General features: G+C 45.8%; 1 long non-coding RNA gene across 3 annotated transcripts in view; it reads right to left on the bottom strand.

Moving 5' to 3' along the window:
* Nucleotides 1-14,944, bottom strand: part of LOC137342805 (uncharacterized) — a 36,049-nt gene extending 21,105 nt beyond the window's left edge. For 2 of the 3 annotated variants that reach the window (XR_010967339.1, XR_010967341.1), the window contains exon 1: nt 14,648-14,944. This is a non-coding gene — a long non-coding RNA (uncharacterized lncRNA). Of the gene's footprint in view, nt 1-11,121; nt 11,162-14,647 lie in introns of those variants that run through there. The other variant, XR_010967340.1, reaches the window with a different exon arrangement.
* Between the last annotated feature and the right edge of the window lie 393 nt (nt 14,945-15,337).

Genomic DNA, 15,337 nt, shown 5'->3' with positions numbered 1-15,337 from the left:
GATTGTGAAGGGTCTTGATCGGGTGGATGCAGTAAGGATGTTCCCAAAGATGGGTGAAACTAGAACGAGGGGGCATAATCTTAGAATAAGGGGCTGCTCTTTCAAAACTGAGATGAGGAGAAACTTCTTCACTCAGAGGGTGGTAGGACTGTGGAATTTGCTGCCCCAGGAAGCTGTGGAAGCTACATCATTAGATAAATTTAAAACAGAAATAGACAGTTTCCTAGAAGTAAAGGGAATTAGGGGTTATGGGGAGCGGGCAGGAAATTGGACATGAAGCTGAGTTCGGATCGGTCAATGCCCTGTGGGTGGCGGAGAGGGCCCAGGGGCTGTGTGGCCGGGTCCTGCTCCGACTTCTTGTGTTCTTTAGATTTGTGGTTGGGATCAGATCAGCCATGATCTTATTGAATGGCGGAGCAGGCTCGAGGGGCCGATTGGCCTACTCCTGCTCCAATTTCTTATGTTCTTATGTTCTTATCTACCAAAACTGTCCAGCATTTTACCTGAGAATAGCTGAGGACCCCTTTAAACACCATAGGAAATGGGCACCTCCTGACATCAGAAGGTTGTGGCTTCATGTCTCAATCCAGAGAGCTGAGCACATAATCTAGGCTGACACTCCAGTGCAGTACTTAGGGAGTGTTGCACTGTCAGAGGTGCCATCTTTCAGATGGAATGTTAAACCGAGGCCCCATCTGCCCTTTCAGGTGGACGTAGAAGATCCGACGGCACTATTCGAAGAAGAGCAGGGGAGTTCTCCCCGATGCCCTGGCCAATATTTATCACTAAAACAGATTATCTGGTCATTATCACATTGTTGTTTGTGGGATCTTGCTGCTGCATTTCCTACATTACAACAGTGCTGACACTTCAGAAGTACTTAATTGGCTGTAATGCACTTTGGGACATCCTGTGGTCATGAAAGGCACTACATAAATGCAAGTCTTTCCTTTTTTTTGTACCGCCCATGGTTTATAGGTGGCATGAGGAACTGACAGTAGCAAAGTGGGAAGAGTCGAAAATAGTATCAGAGATCCTGATAAGGTCATTTAATGGCAATTTGCAAATATTCATTAGGTAATGGTTTTGGTAGCATTGTGGTTATGTTACTGGACTAGTGATCCTAGAGGCCTAGACTAACAATCTGGAGTCATGAGTTCAAATCCTGCCACAGCAGCAGGGGAATTTAAATTCAATTAATTAAATAAAATCTGGAATAAAAAAAAACTAATATCAGTAATGGTGGCCATGAAACTACCGGATTGTCGTAAAAACCCATCTGGTTCACTAATGCCCTTTAGGGAAGGAAACCTGCCGGTCTGGCCTATACTTGACTCCAGACCCACAGCAATGTGGTTGATTCTTAATCACCCTCTGAAATGGCCGAGCAAGTGACTCAGTTGTACAATCTCGCTACAGAAAGACACAATAAGAATAAAACGGATCACCAGGCATCACGCCGCTAGGCACCGGACACGACAAAGGCAAACTAAGCCCAGTCGACCCTGCAAAGTCCTCCTCACTAACATCTGGGGACTTGTGCCAAAATTGGGAGAGCTGTCCCACAGACCAGTCAAGCAACAGCCTGACATAGCCATACTCACGGAATCATAGCTTTCAGCCAACGTCCCAGACTCTTCCATTACCATCCCCGGGTATGTCCTGTCCCACCGGCAGGACAGACCCACCAGAGGTGGCGGTACAGTGATATACAGTCAGGAGGGAGTGGCCCTGGGAGTCCTCAACATTGACTCTGGACCCCATGAAATCTCATGGCATCAAGTCAAACATGGGCAAGGAAACCTCCTGCTGATTACCACCTACTGCACTCCCTCAGCTGATGAATCAGTCCTCCTCCATGTTGAGCACCACTTGGAGGAAGCACCGAGGGTAGCAAGGGCACAGAATGTACTCTGGGTGGGGGATTTCAATGTCCATCACCCAGAGTGACTCGGTAGCACCACAGCTGACTGAGCTGGCCGAGCCCTGAAGGACATAGCTGCCAGACTGTGCCTGTGTCAGGTGGTGAGCGAACCAACACGAGGGAAAAACCTACTTGACCTCACCAATCTATCTAATACAGATGCATCTGTCTATTACAGTATTGGTAGGAGTGACCACCGCACAGTCCTTGTGGAGTCCCGTCTTCATACTTAGAACACCATCCAACAAGTTGTGTGGCACCACCACCGTGCTAAATGGGATAGATTCAGAACAGATCTAGGAGCTCCAAACTGGGCATCCATGAGGCGCTGTGGGCCATCAGCAGCAGCAGAATTGTATTCCAGCACAATCTGTAACCACATGGCCCGGCATATTCCTCACTCTACCATTACCAACAAGCAAGGGGATCAACCCTGGTTCAATGAGGAGCATAGAGGAGCAGCACCAGGTGTAACTAAAAATGAGGTGCCAACCGGGTGAAGCTACAACAGAGGACTACATGCATGCTAAACAGCGAAAGCAACATGCTATAGACAGAGCTAAGCAATTCCTACAACCTACGGATCAGATCAAAGCTCTGCAGTCCTGCCACACCCAGTCATGAATGGTGGTGGACAATTAAACAACTAACAGGACGCGGAGGCTCCGTGAACATCCCCATCTTCAATGATGGCAGAGTCCAGAATGTGAGTGCAAAAGACAAGGCTGAAGCGTTTGCAACCATCTTCAGCCAGAAGTGCCGAGTGGATGATCCCAATATCCCCAACATCACAGAAGCCAGTCTTCAGCCAATTCGATTCACTCCATGTGATATCAAGAAACGGCTGAGTGCACTGTTTTTTTTTATTCGTTCATGGGATGTGGGCATCACTGGCAAGGCCAGCATTTATTTCCCATCTCTAATTGCCCTTGAGAAGGTGGTGGTGAGCCGCCTTCTTGAACCACTGCAGTCCATGTGGTGAAGGTTCTCCCACAATGCTGTTAGGTAAGGAGTTCCAGGATTTTGACCCAGCGACGATGAAGGAACGACGATATATTTCCAAGTCGGGATGGTGTGTGACTTGGAGGGGAACGTGCAGGTGGTGTTCCCATGTGCCTGCTGCTCTTGTCCTTCTAGGTGGTAGAGGTCGCGGGTTTGGGAGATGCTGTCGAAGAAGCCTTGACGAGTTGCTGCAGTGCATCCTGTGGATGGTACACACTGCAGCCACAGTGCGCCGATGATGAAGGGACTGAATGTTTAGGATGGTGGATGGAGTACCAATCAAGCGGGCTGCTTTGTTCTGGATGGTGTCGAGCTTCTTGAGTATTGTTGAAGCTGCACATTTCCAGGCAAGTGGAGAGTATTCCATCACACTCCTGACTTGTGCCTTGTAGATGGTGGAAAGGCTTTGGGGAGTCAGGAGGTGAGTCACTCGCTGCAGAATACCCAGCCTCTGACCTGCTCTTGTAGCCACAGTATTTATATGGCTGGTCCAGTTAAGTTTCTGGTCAATGGTGACCCCCAGGATGTTGATGGTGGGGGATTCAGCGATGGTAATGCTGTTGAATGTCAAGGGGAGGTGGTTGGACTCTCTCTTGTTGGAGATGGTCATTGCCTGCCACTTGTCTGGCGCGAATGTTACTTGCCACTTATCAGCCCAAGCCTGGATGTTGTTCAGGTCTCGCTGTATGCGAGCATGGACTGCTTCATTATCTGAGGGGTTGCGAATGAAACTGAACACCGTGCAATCATCAGTGAACATCCCCATTTCTGACCTTATGATGGAGGGAAGGTCATTGATGAAGCAGCTGAAGATGGTTGGGCCTAGGACACTGCCCTGAGGAACTCCTGCAGCAATGTCATGGGGCTGAGATGATTGGAACTCCAACAACCACTACCATCTTCCTTTGTGCCACGTATGACTCCAGCCATTGGAGAGTTTTCCCCCTGATTCCCATTAACTTCAATTTTACTAGGGCTCCTTGGTGCCACACTCGGTCAAATGCTGCCTTGATGTCAAGGGCAGTCACTCTCACCTCACCTCTGGAATTCAGCTCTTTTGTCCATGTTTGGACCAAGGCTGCAATGATGTCTAGAGCCGAGTGGTCATGGCAGAACCCAAACTGAGCATTGGTGAGCAGGTTATTGGTGAGTAAGTGCCGCTTGATAGCACTATCGACGACACCTTCCATCACTTTGCTGATGATTGAGAATAGACTGATACAGCAAAGGCTATGGGCCCCGACAACATCCCGGCTGTAGTGCTGAAGACTTGTGTTCCAGAACTAGCTGCACCTCTAGCCAAGCTGTTCCAGTACAGCTACAAAACTGGCATCTACCCGACAATGTGGAAAATTGTGCAGGTATTCTGTCCACAAAAATCAGGACAAATCTAATCTGGCCAATTACCGCCCCATCAGTCTAATCTCAATCATCAGCAAAGTGATGGAAGGTGTCGTCGACAGTGCTATCAAGCGGCACTTACTCACCAATAACCCGCTCACCAATGCTCAGTTTGGGTTCTGCCAGGACCACACGGCTCCAGACCTCATTGCAGCCTTGGTCCAAACATGGACAAAAGAGCTGAATTCCAGAGGTGAGGTGAGAGTGACTGCCCTTGACATCAAGACAGCATTTGACCGAGTGTGGCACCAAGGAGCCCTAGTAAAATTGAAGTCAATGGGAATCAGGGGGAATACTCTCCAGTGGCTGGAGTCATACCTAGCACAACGGAAAATGGTAGTGGTTGTTGGAGGCCAATCATCCCAGCCCCAGGACATTGCTGCAGGAGTTCCTCAGGGCAGTGTCCTTGGCCAAACCATCTTCAGCAGCTTCATCAATGACCTTCCCTCCAGTATAACGTCAGAAATGGGGATGTTCACTGATGATTGCACAGTGTTCAGTTCCATTCGCAACCCCTCAGATAATGTAGCAGTCCGTGCCCGCCTGCAGTAAGACCTGGACAACATCCAGGCTTGGGCTCATAAGTGGCAAGTAACATTCGCGCCAGATAAGTGCCAGGCAATGACCATCTCCAACAAGAGAGAGTCTAACCACCTCCCCTTGATATTCAACGGCATTACCATCATCGAATCCCCCACCATCAACATCCTGGGGGTCATCATTGACCAGAAACTTAACTGGACCAGCCACATAAATACTATGGCTACAAGAGCAGGTCAGAGGCTGGATATTCTGCGGCGAGTGACTCACCTCCTGACTCCTTAAAGCCTTTCCAACATCTATAAGGCACAAGTTGGGAGTGTGATGGAATACTCTCTGCTTGCCTGGATGAGTGCAGCTGCAACAACACTCAAGAAGTTTGACACCATCCAGGACAAAGCAGCCCGCTTGATTGGTACTCCATCCACCACCCTAAACATTCACTCCCTTCACCACCGGCGCACTGTGGCTGCAGTGTGTACCATCTACAGGATGCACTGCAGCAACTCGCCAAGGCTTCTTCGACAGCACCTCTCAAACCCGCGACATCTACCACCTAGAAGGACAAGAGCAGCAGGCACATGGGAACAACACCCCTCTAAGTCACACACCGTCCCGACTTGGAAATATATCGCCATTCCTTCATCGTCGCTGGGTCAAAATCCTGGAACTCCCAACCTACAAGCACGGTGGGAGAACCTTCACCACACAGACTGCAGCGGTTCAAGAAGGCGGCTCCCCACCACCTTCTCAAGGGCAATTAGGGATGGGCAATAAATGCCGGCCTCGCCAGCGACACCCACATCCCATGAACGAATAAAAAAAATTCTATTGAGGGGTGTAGTTCCCTGTGGTTCAAGTGAGTTTGTGTGTTAGCAGGACCATGATGTCAGTTGTGGTTTAGTGCTGAAATATGAGCTATTTTCTTTTGTTGCCAAGCAGATTTTGTGTGGTTCTTCTATGCAAGTTTACATTCTTTCACATGTGTGGTTATATCAAATTACATAGAAATTATCACATGGAAACAGGCCATTTGGTTCAACCAGTCCATGTGGTGTTTATTCTCCTTACGAGTAGTCGTCCTAATCACATTTGCCCCCTCCGTTCCCATATCCCTTTATTTCCCTTTCCTTCAATCACCTATTCTTAAATGTTGACATGGTCTCTCCTTTACTAACTCTGGAGTGCATTCCACAGTTCCTTAACCCTCTGTGTAAAAAAGTTTCTCTTGCTCTCTTTTCCAAATCTCTTGCATTCAATCTTATATCGATCTCCCCTTATTCAAGACCCCTCTACCACTGGAAATAATATGGGCCTGGTATTTACGGGAAGGGAGTGGGGATGTGTGTCAGCAGCCGGGAAACCCAGAAATGCCGGAAAGGCAAAGGCAGAATTTAATGACAGGTCCTCATTAGAATTTTTTACTCTGTTTCCCACCGGGCAGGTTCAGAGGCTGGCCAGCTGCCGGGCAGGAAAGCCTGTGGTGGAAGGCTGCAGCCGGGGATCGCTGGGGACAGTCCCCGGCAATCGGAGAAGATCGAGGTTTGGTGGGGGGGAGCGGGGGTTGCTTGGAGAGCGGCAGGAACATAGGAACATAGGAACAGGAGTAGGCCTTTCAGCCCATCGTGCCTGCTCCGCCATTTGATAAGATCATGGCTGATCTGTGATCTAACTCCATATACCCGCCTTTGGCCCATATCCCTTAATACCTTTGGTTGCCAAAAAGCTATCTATCTCAGATTTAAATTTAGCAATTGAGCTAGTATCAATTGCCGTTTGAGGAAGAGAGTTCCAAACTTCTACAACCCTTTGTGTGCAGAAATGTTTTCTAATCTCGCTCCTGAAAGGTCTGGCTCTAATTTTTAGACTGTGGCCCCTACTCCTAGAATCTCCAACCAGCGGAAATAGTTTCTCTCTATCCACCCTATCCGTTCCCATTAATATCTTATAAACTTCGATCAGATCGTCCCTTAACCTTCGAAACTCCAGAGAATACAATCCCAATTTGTGTAATCTCTCCTCGTAACTTAACCCTTGAAGTCCGGGTATCATTCTAGTAAACCTATGCTGCACTCCCTCCAAGGCCAATATGTCCTTCCGAAGGTGCGGTGCCCAGAACTGCTCACAGCACTCCAGGTGCGGTCTAACCAGGGTTTTGTATCGCTGCAGCATAATTTCTGCCCCTTTGTACTCTGGACCTCTAGATATAAAGGCCAGTATTCCATTATCCTTATTGATTATTTTCTGCACCTGTTCATAACACTTCAATGATCTATGTACCTGAACCCCTAGGTCCCTTTGGACATCCACTGTTTTTAACTTTTCACCATTTAGAAAGGACCCTTTTTTGATCCAAAGTGGATGACCTCACATTTGTCTAGCTTGAATTCCATTTGCCAGTTTTGCCCATTCACCTAATTTATCAATATCGCTTTGTAATTTTATGTATTCATCTACACTGCTTACAATGCCACCAATCTTTGTGTCATCAGCAAACTTAGATATGAGACTTTCTATGCCTTCATCTAAGTCATTAATAAATATTGTGAATAATTGAGGCCCCAAGACAGATCCCTGCGGGACTCCAATAGTCACATCCTGCCAATGTGAGTACCTACTCTCTGTCGCCTTTCGCTCAGCCAACTTCCTAAACAAGTCCGTACTTTTCCCTCGATTCCATGGGCTTCTATCTTAGCTAACAGTCTCTTATGTGGGACCTTATCAAATGCCTTCTGGAAGTCCATATAAATAACATCCATTGACATTCCCCTGTCCACTACTTTAGTCACCTCTTCAAAAAATTCAATCAGGTTTGTCAGGCACGACCTACCTTTCACAAATCCATGCTGGCTCTCTCTGATTAACTGAAAATTCTCGAGGTGTTCAGTCACCCTATCCTTAATTATAGACTCCAGCATTTTCCCCACAACAGATGTTAGGCTAACTGGTCTATAATTCCCTGGTTTCTCTCTCTCTACTATGTTAAAAAGCAGAGTGACATGTGCAATTTTCCAATCTAGAGGGACAGTTCCTGAATGTAGAGAACTTTGAAAGATTATAGTTAGGGCATCTGCAATGTGCTCACCTACTTCCTTTAAAACCCTGGTATGGAAACCATCTGGTCCTGGGGATTTGTCACTCTTTAGTGCTATTATTTTCTTCATTACTGTTGCTTTACTTCTATTAATTTTATCGAGTCCCTGTCCCCGATTCAATATTAGTTTTCTTGGGATTTCCAGCATGCTATCCTCTTTTTCTCCTGTAAATACTGACGCAAAGTAATCGTTCAACATGTCCGCCATTTCCCCATTGTCAATGACAATATCCCCACTTTCGGTTTTTAAGGGGCCAACACTGCTCCTGACCACCCTCTTTTTCCTAATGTAACTATAAAAGTTCTTCGTATTGGTTTTGATATCCCTTGCAAGTTTCTTTTCATACTCTCTTTTTGTAGCTCTTACTATCTGTTTTGTGACCCTTTGTTGATCTTTGTATCTTTCCCATTCACCAGGATCTGTGCCATTTTTTGCCTTTTTGTATGCCCTTTCCTTATTTCTTATACTGACCTTTACCTCTTTAGTTGTCCATGGCTGTTTTTTTTGGCAAATAGAGTTCTTGCCCCTCAGGGGTATAAACCGATTCTGTATCACGTTAAATGTTTCTTTAAACATTTCCCACTGATCATCAGTCGTTTTACCCATTAACAGATTTGCCCAGTTTACTGTGGACAGTCTCTGTCTCATCCCATTGAAGTCGGCCTTACCCAAGTCTAGAATCTTAGCAGCTGACTCACTTTTTTCCCTTTCAAACATTACATTGAACTCGATCATGTTATGATCGCTATTGGATAGATGTTCGTGTACAGTTAAGCCATTAACTAAATCTGGTTCATTACTCATTACTAAATCTAATATGGCTTGCCCCCTTGTTGCCTCTTGGACATACTGCTGTAGAAAACTATCCCGGACACACTCAAGAAATTCACTACCTTTCTGACAGTTGCTAGTCTGCTTTTCCCAATCTATGTGAAGGTTAAAGTCCCCCCATTAAGACCACTATGCCTTTCTCACATGCTTGTCTAATCTCTGCATTTATACAATCTAGCACTTCAGAGCTGCTGCCAGGGGTCCTATACACAATTCCCACTATAGTCTTAGATCCTTTCCTATTTCTCAATTCAACCCATAAGGTCTCTGTTGGCTGCTTACCTCTCATTATATCCTCCTTTATCATTGAAGTGATTTCATCTCTAATCATTAAGGCTACTCCTCCCCCTCTTCCATTTTCCCTGTCTCTCCTGTAGACCTTATAACCCGGTATATTCAGTTCTCAATCCTGCCCATCCTGCAGCCATGTCTCCGTAATAGCTATCATGTCATACCCTCCAATTTGAATTTGAACCTGTAGTTCATTTAATTTATTCCTTATACTCCGTGCATTTGTATATAGAACTCTTAGTTGGGCCACACACCCTCGCCTGACCTTCAGCTTTGATGCTGGGTTAATTGCCTTATGCCTTCTAGTTTTCACTTTATCTGTATTGTCTAAAGTACACTTTCTGCTGCTCTACGCTTTTCCTTTTCACTTGTTCTTGAACAACTGTTTGTACTATTTGTATTGTAAATTTCCCCTGGGTCTTCCCCTGTCTTGCTGCTCTCAACTTTATTCCCTTCTGACTCCCCGCTCAGGTCCCCATCCCCCTGCCACTCTAGTTTAAACCTTCCCCAACAGCACTAGCAAACACCCCCGCGAGGACATTGGTTCCGGTCCTGCTCCCGCAGCAAGGAGGAAGGGAGAGATCGCACGGGAGGCGAGAGATCGAGCGGGAGAGAGATCGCGGGGTTGGGGAAGAGATCACGGGGGGGGGGCGGGGGCGGTGAGAGAGCATGGAGGGCGGAAAAGATCGTGGCAGAAGATGTGCTTGGGGGGGTCAGGGGAAGCACTCCTGCTCCTCCTGGCCCATAAGCAGCGCTGGAAAAGCACTTACCTGCTGGATCCGCCAGTTCCCGCCTCCCTTCAGCTGCTGTGTTTCCCGAGCCCTGGAAACCCGGCCCGCAGCCATTAAATTCAAATGGCTACCAAATTCTGAGGAACGCAGCCTCATTAACATTTTATAATGGCCGACCCGCCTCTCCAGAGCGAGTTACTTTGACCCCTCCCCCAAACCCGCCACAGTTAAGCCAGATAGAGGTGCATTCGCGGCGGGTTGGGGTCAGGTTTCACATTTTTAACAACCCTCTCCCACCCGTCATGGGGGGGTTAAAATTCCCCCTTTTGTTTCTATCTACTGTATCCTATCCCGTGATAATTTTAGGCACCTCTATCAAGTCACCCCTTAATCTCCTATGTTATAACAAAACAGCCCCAATTTTTCCAGTCTTTATTTGTACTGGTATCTCCTTAAACCAGTCAAAATCCTAATCAATACACACTGTATTTTTTCAGAGGTCTCAAATTTAAAATTCTTATCCTTGTGTTTAAATCTCTTGCCTTGCCCTTATCTTCTCCAACCAAGGTAGTTCAGCGACAGGAATGTTGGGCAAGAGGAATTTGTTGCAGGATTGGATACGGGTAGCAGAGTTTTGGATGTGCAGACTGTAAGCTGCATTCAGTGCTCAGAGGGTTAAATTGATTTTTCCAAGCAGCAACAACACAAGGACTGGAAAACCAACCCTCATAAATGTAAAACAGGCCTTGGAACAGATCCAGAATCCATAAATGGTTTTGGCAGATGTCCCATCACTGAGACGTCCATCAGCCTTTCTCCTGCTAACCAAGTTGTGTCTTAAATGTAATTGTACAGCATCAGCAATCTAAAGATTAACTGGCTATTTCTTATTTCACATGATAAGGCTTTATCATCAAGGATGTGCTAACACACCCAAACATTGGGCTTGATTTTGCACGTAAATTGCGGGTGCATTGGGGGCTGCTAAAATGGCGGAAATGCAGAGCAGGTTGGGAAGCCGGCTCCAACCCGTCGACTTCTGAGTTCCCCGTGGACGCACCTGTGTGCGCGGGCGTCCCGAATCCGGAAGTCCTGCGATAGTTAAAGAGCCAAATGTACCTCATTGAGGTACTTAAGGCACTTTACTTGTGACACATTAGGTTGTTAGAACGATTTTTAACTTACCTGGGCGGCTTTCCCACGGCTTCTGATTCAACCAGGCATGAAGGGCCGGATCAGGCAAAAAGAAACAAAATAAATTAAATAAAAAGCTATTGCACGAAGTTAAAACACAAAATCAACCTACCTTTCCACCCTGTTCCGATGTCCAATGTCTCCCTCTCCGATCTCCCCCTCTTCACCCCCCCGATGTCCCCCCGATCTCCCCACCTTCACCCCCTCGATATCCCCCTCGATCTCCTCCTCTTTCCCCCCGATCTTCCCCTCTCCCCCCCGATCTTCCGTTCCAGCGCTGGATGACGTCTTGCTCTCTCTCTCTCTCTCTCTCCTCCCCCCCCCACCCTCTCGTTGCAGCTCCTGACGGGAGCCAGCTTGTCAATCAGGTTGGCTGCCTGGCAGAAACCCGGAGAGCACGTTCACCATCAATTACAATGCGATCGCGTCGGAAACGGTAAGGTTTGTTTATTCGGGTTTGCCATGCGCACCTTCACCCCCCCCCCCCCCCCCCCCGCTGCCAACCTGCCACCATTTCAAAATCGAGCCCATTGTCTCACATTAATGCAAATTCAGTGCTTCAGCCATCATTCATGTGTCTTCAGCCAAACCCACACTTCAGTCACCCACATCTCACATTCCAATTCTGCATAAAAGTATTCATTCTGTATTTGTGCTTCACAGATGGTAATCACTCAATGAGAGGACTGAGTGTTTGGTAAAGTCATTTGCCCTTTTTCAATACCCATTTTTTCCTTTTTTGTGCCTATGGATGGATGGGTCATGGTTCATTATTTTTACTGATCTTTTTGATGTAGATATTTAAACATATTTTTGTCCTTAACATAACCATTATCAAAACTCTCCCTCATGCCAATCACTCAATTCAATCCATTGGATTTGGCTTTTAGTGTTGTGACTTTGCGAAAACTATCGGCTGGAGTGCGTTCCTCAGCCTGTGATTTTCCGCTCATTAAAGTGACTGGGCAACAAATCACGTACCTGGCAAGCACAAATGGGAAACTCCGGCCACCCGCTCTGGAATATGAAGACCCTAAAATTACAAGCATGTGGGAGAACCTATCCTGTGGGTGGTATTTATACTACTGCCCAATACTGCACTTCTGGTTTGTATCCCAATTTCTGCTGGCACCCACATAAACAGTAATAGCTTGTTGGTTTTATGGGTGTATTATGTTAATTGGGTTGGGTTCCCAGAATGGATATTATGCCCAATCCCATTTTGCACTAAGTCAAATAGACAAGGAAAATCCCAAGTTCAATCTGGTCAGTGCTGAGTTAGCTAATCTTAGTTGGGATGGCAGTGTCCCTTAACTTTGCAAAGGCAAAAATCAACCAGCTTTCTCTCTCCTGATCATTATCCAATGGCCCCTGCTGGAAAGTCTGCAGGCATGGACATCAGATGAGAATAAGATGGGTCTCCATTGTAATGTACTCATCAACCTGCTGACACTCACAGATTAGGGTCACAGATGAAAATTGGCTACTGAGGCACTGGAAGGCAGTTGAAATCCATGGACTCCTACCCCCACATGAAACAGTGCTGTCAGGAGAGGAGGCAAGAAGATTAGCAGAAAGGAAGTCGGGGCTGGATTGGTGGTAATTGCTGCCCTCTCCTGATTATTCAAGTTAACAACTCATGGTGATAAGGGCCGAAAAAGCAGTTCTTACTACTGCATTCCCCAATAAGATTTTTTTAAAATTCTACCACTTGGCAGTTTTGGTTTCCAGCTGTGTGAATTCAACTGGGAAGAACTTTACCATGCTTATTTAAAACAAATTTATCTGGTCCATATTTAACCTCTGGGCTAGATATCTCTTCTTTCTGCCAACAGTATTCCTTGTTTCATAAAAACACCCGTGTACCATTGGTGAGGTAACTATTTTAATGGTCCTTTACTGTTAGATAGCAGTGATAGAGACCATTACCCACATGTCACTAGTCCCACTACACATCCACATAACAAATCCCGTTAAAGTAACATACAATGCCCTATTTACCATTTGTATTCAGCACCACTCCAAAAAGTCTGACATCATAACCCATTTGCCTTCCTTTTGTTATTCCCTCCTCCCTTGTAAGTAAATTCTGTAAGGACTAACATTACAATGCTCTCTGGACCTCTGTGGCTAATACTGATGTGCACTAAAGCCAAACTTTGTGGCTGAATCAGTCAGAAGGAGCCCAACTTTCTCTTCTTTCACAAAAACAGAATTTTGGCCCAATTTAAGGTTCTCAAGTTTGGAATAGCCTGTCCTATTTTTTCTTAAATTTTCTTCAATTTTATTCCTTCATTTTTCTCCCCACTTTGCCTGAAGGCTTTGATTTTGTTACTGTGTATAAATCCACAGGTATTAGTCATGTTCTAGTACCTGGCAATCGGTGGCCATCATATATGGGCCTTGATAGTCATGGTTGACAGGCTGTCCGACAGTGGAAGGGATCACAGCCTGATCATTTCCTTATCCAGTGTCCACATGTACATACTTACAACAGGGACCTCTGTATAGTGATCAGGAGCAGGAACCCTAGCTGATTCTTTCCCTACCACGCCCACCCACACTGAGGCCCAGTTGTATTACCCCAACTGTCACCCTAGCTGAGATCAGCTAACTAAACACAGATGGGAGAGTCAACTGAGAACTTTCCTAGCCTGAATGGCTCAGTATCACATTGATTGGTGGATTTACCTGCTAATCCACGACAGGAGGTGGGAAGGGTAGAACGGGTCGTGATTTGATGAGGGGAATGTTTGCTTTTAAGTTTCACTGGTAGTTAATGGTGGCGATGCCTCTGAGTCCCCTGATGGGTTAGTGGGGGGAGTGAGGCCTTACAAATTTTCTGATGAACGAAGAATGCCTCTCTTTTTCTGACTTGAGCTTTTTGGACCAAATCTGAAGTTGGAATTCATTCAAATGTTCATCTTTACAGATGAGATTGTAAAAACGCACTCATGTAAGTCCAATTCAACTACAACTTGCATTTATATAGCACCTTTAACGTAGTAAAACGTCCCGAGGTGCTTAAAATTCAGTGGGATAACAGATAACTGAAACCAATAAATCCCCTTGGAATTCCATTACACTCCAATTTTGGAACATAAATATAATTATTTTTTTTAAAATGTCATTGTGCAAGGTAAGCCTTTAATGGTTCCAATTACACTGTGCTGTACTTTGGATCAAGCAGGAGGAGGCCAGGCTATGGCCTTCTTTACAGGCTGCTGTGTTTTAGCTGCGCCATGCATTGGCCTTTAGAAAGAGTTCAAGCTACTTATGCTGTGTTGTGGATGGCCCTACAAGTCAAACACAGTGGACTATGCAGTCAGCTCTCACTCATCCCGAGACAATTGCAGCTAAAAGTTCTACTGAGGTGAACCAGTACTCACCTGGGACATTATTACAACTGGACATTGGAATAAAAGGGACATGCTATACACTCACAAGCATCATCACTGAGATAACAAGTCTGAGGTACATTGTAGGTTCCGAGCATCTTGAGCAATACACACAGAACCGCAAACTCAGAATCACATATTTACATACGCATTTACATATTCAGCACAATGCTCTCTTTAGTCCTGAAGGGAGACATGTAAGCCCCTGAAGCGAGTGAGATTTGGAGACGTGAATCTTACCTTGGGCGGGATGGAGAAGATAGCATCTCAATACTTCTGCTGCTGTCTCTTTCTACTTTTTTTCATACTGAAGAGTGTTTCAGTTTTTCTTGTAGAAATGTAGAAATTGTCAACATCAGTGATTTGGTATGAGATATAAAAATGTGTGCGTGAGAGTCTGGTAAAGGTCAAAATTCATAGCTCTCATGGAAAGGTTTGATGCAGTCCAATGTTTCCACTGGGGACCAGGCTGATGCTGTAAGAACATAATTCATTCTGGAGCTTTGCATAGCTCTCTCACCCAATGATTTCCCAACATGGCTTCCTTGGTTTCATAATGTATGATGACATAAAAGGCTGACCTCAGATTATTTCCGGAGTCAATCAGATAAAAAAAAATCTCTCTTTAACAACTAGGGACAAATCAGTACTCAAACAAAAAGATGACCTTGAAATCACTAAGCTACACATTGCAATATGATAAACCAACTTAAACAGAGGACTTACTAGAATGTAATCCAGCTGCTGTTGTGTAGTTTTGATGATGTTTAACCAGCATATTGAGGTTTACTGTATTATGAATAGCAGGGCCTCCTGGTGGCTTAGTGGATAAATGCATTGTTCCATGTTGTGTTAGTTGATCTCTCCAAAGGAGTGGTGGGACACTGCAATCAGCCTCATTATCCCCAGAGTGCGGGAGAATGGTGGTGG

This window comes from Heptranchias perlo, chromosome 26 (genome assembly GCF_035084215.1).
Source record: "Heptranchias perlo isolate sHepPer1 chromosome 26, sHepPer1.hap1, whole genome shotgun sequence".
Taxonomy (NCBI): domain Eukaryota; kingdom Metazoa; phylum Chordata; class Chondrichthyes; order Hexanchiformes; family Hexanchidae; genus Heptranchias; species Heptranchias perlo.
The sequence above is the reverse complement of the archived record's forward strand: the minus strand, read 5'-3'. Positions and strand labels throughout refer to the sequence as shown.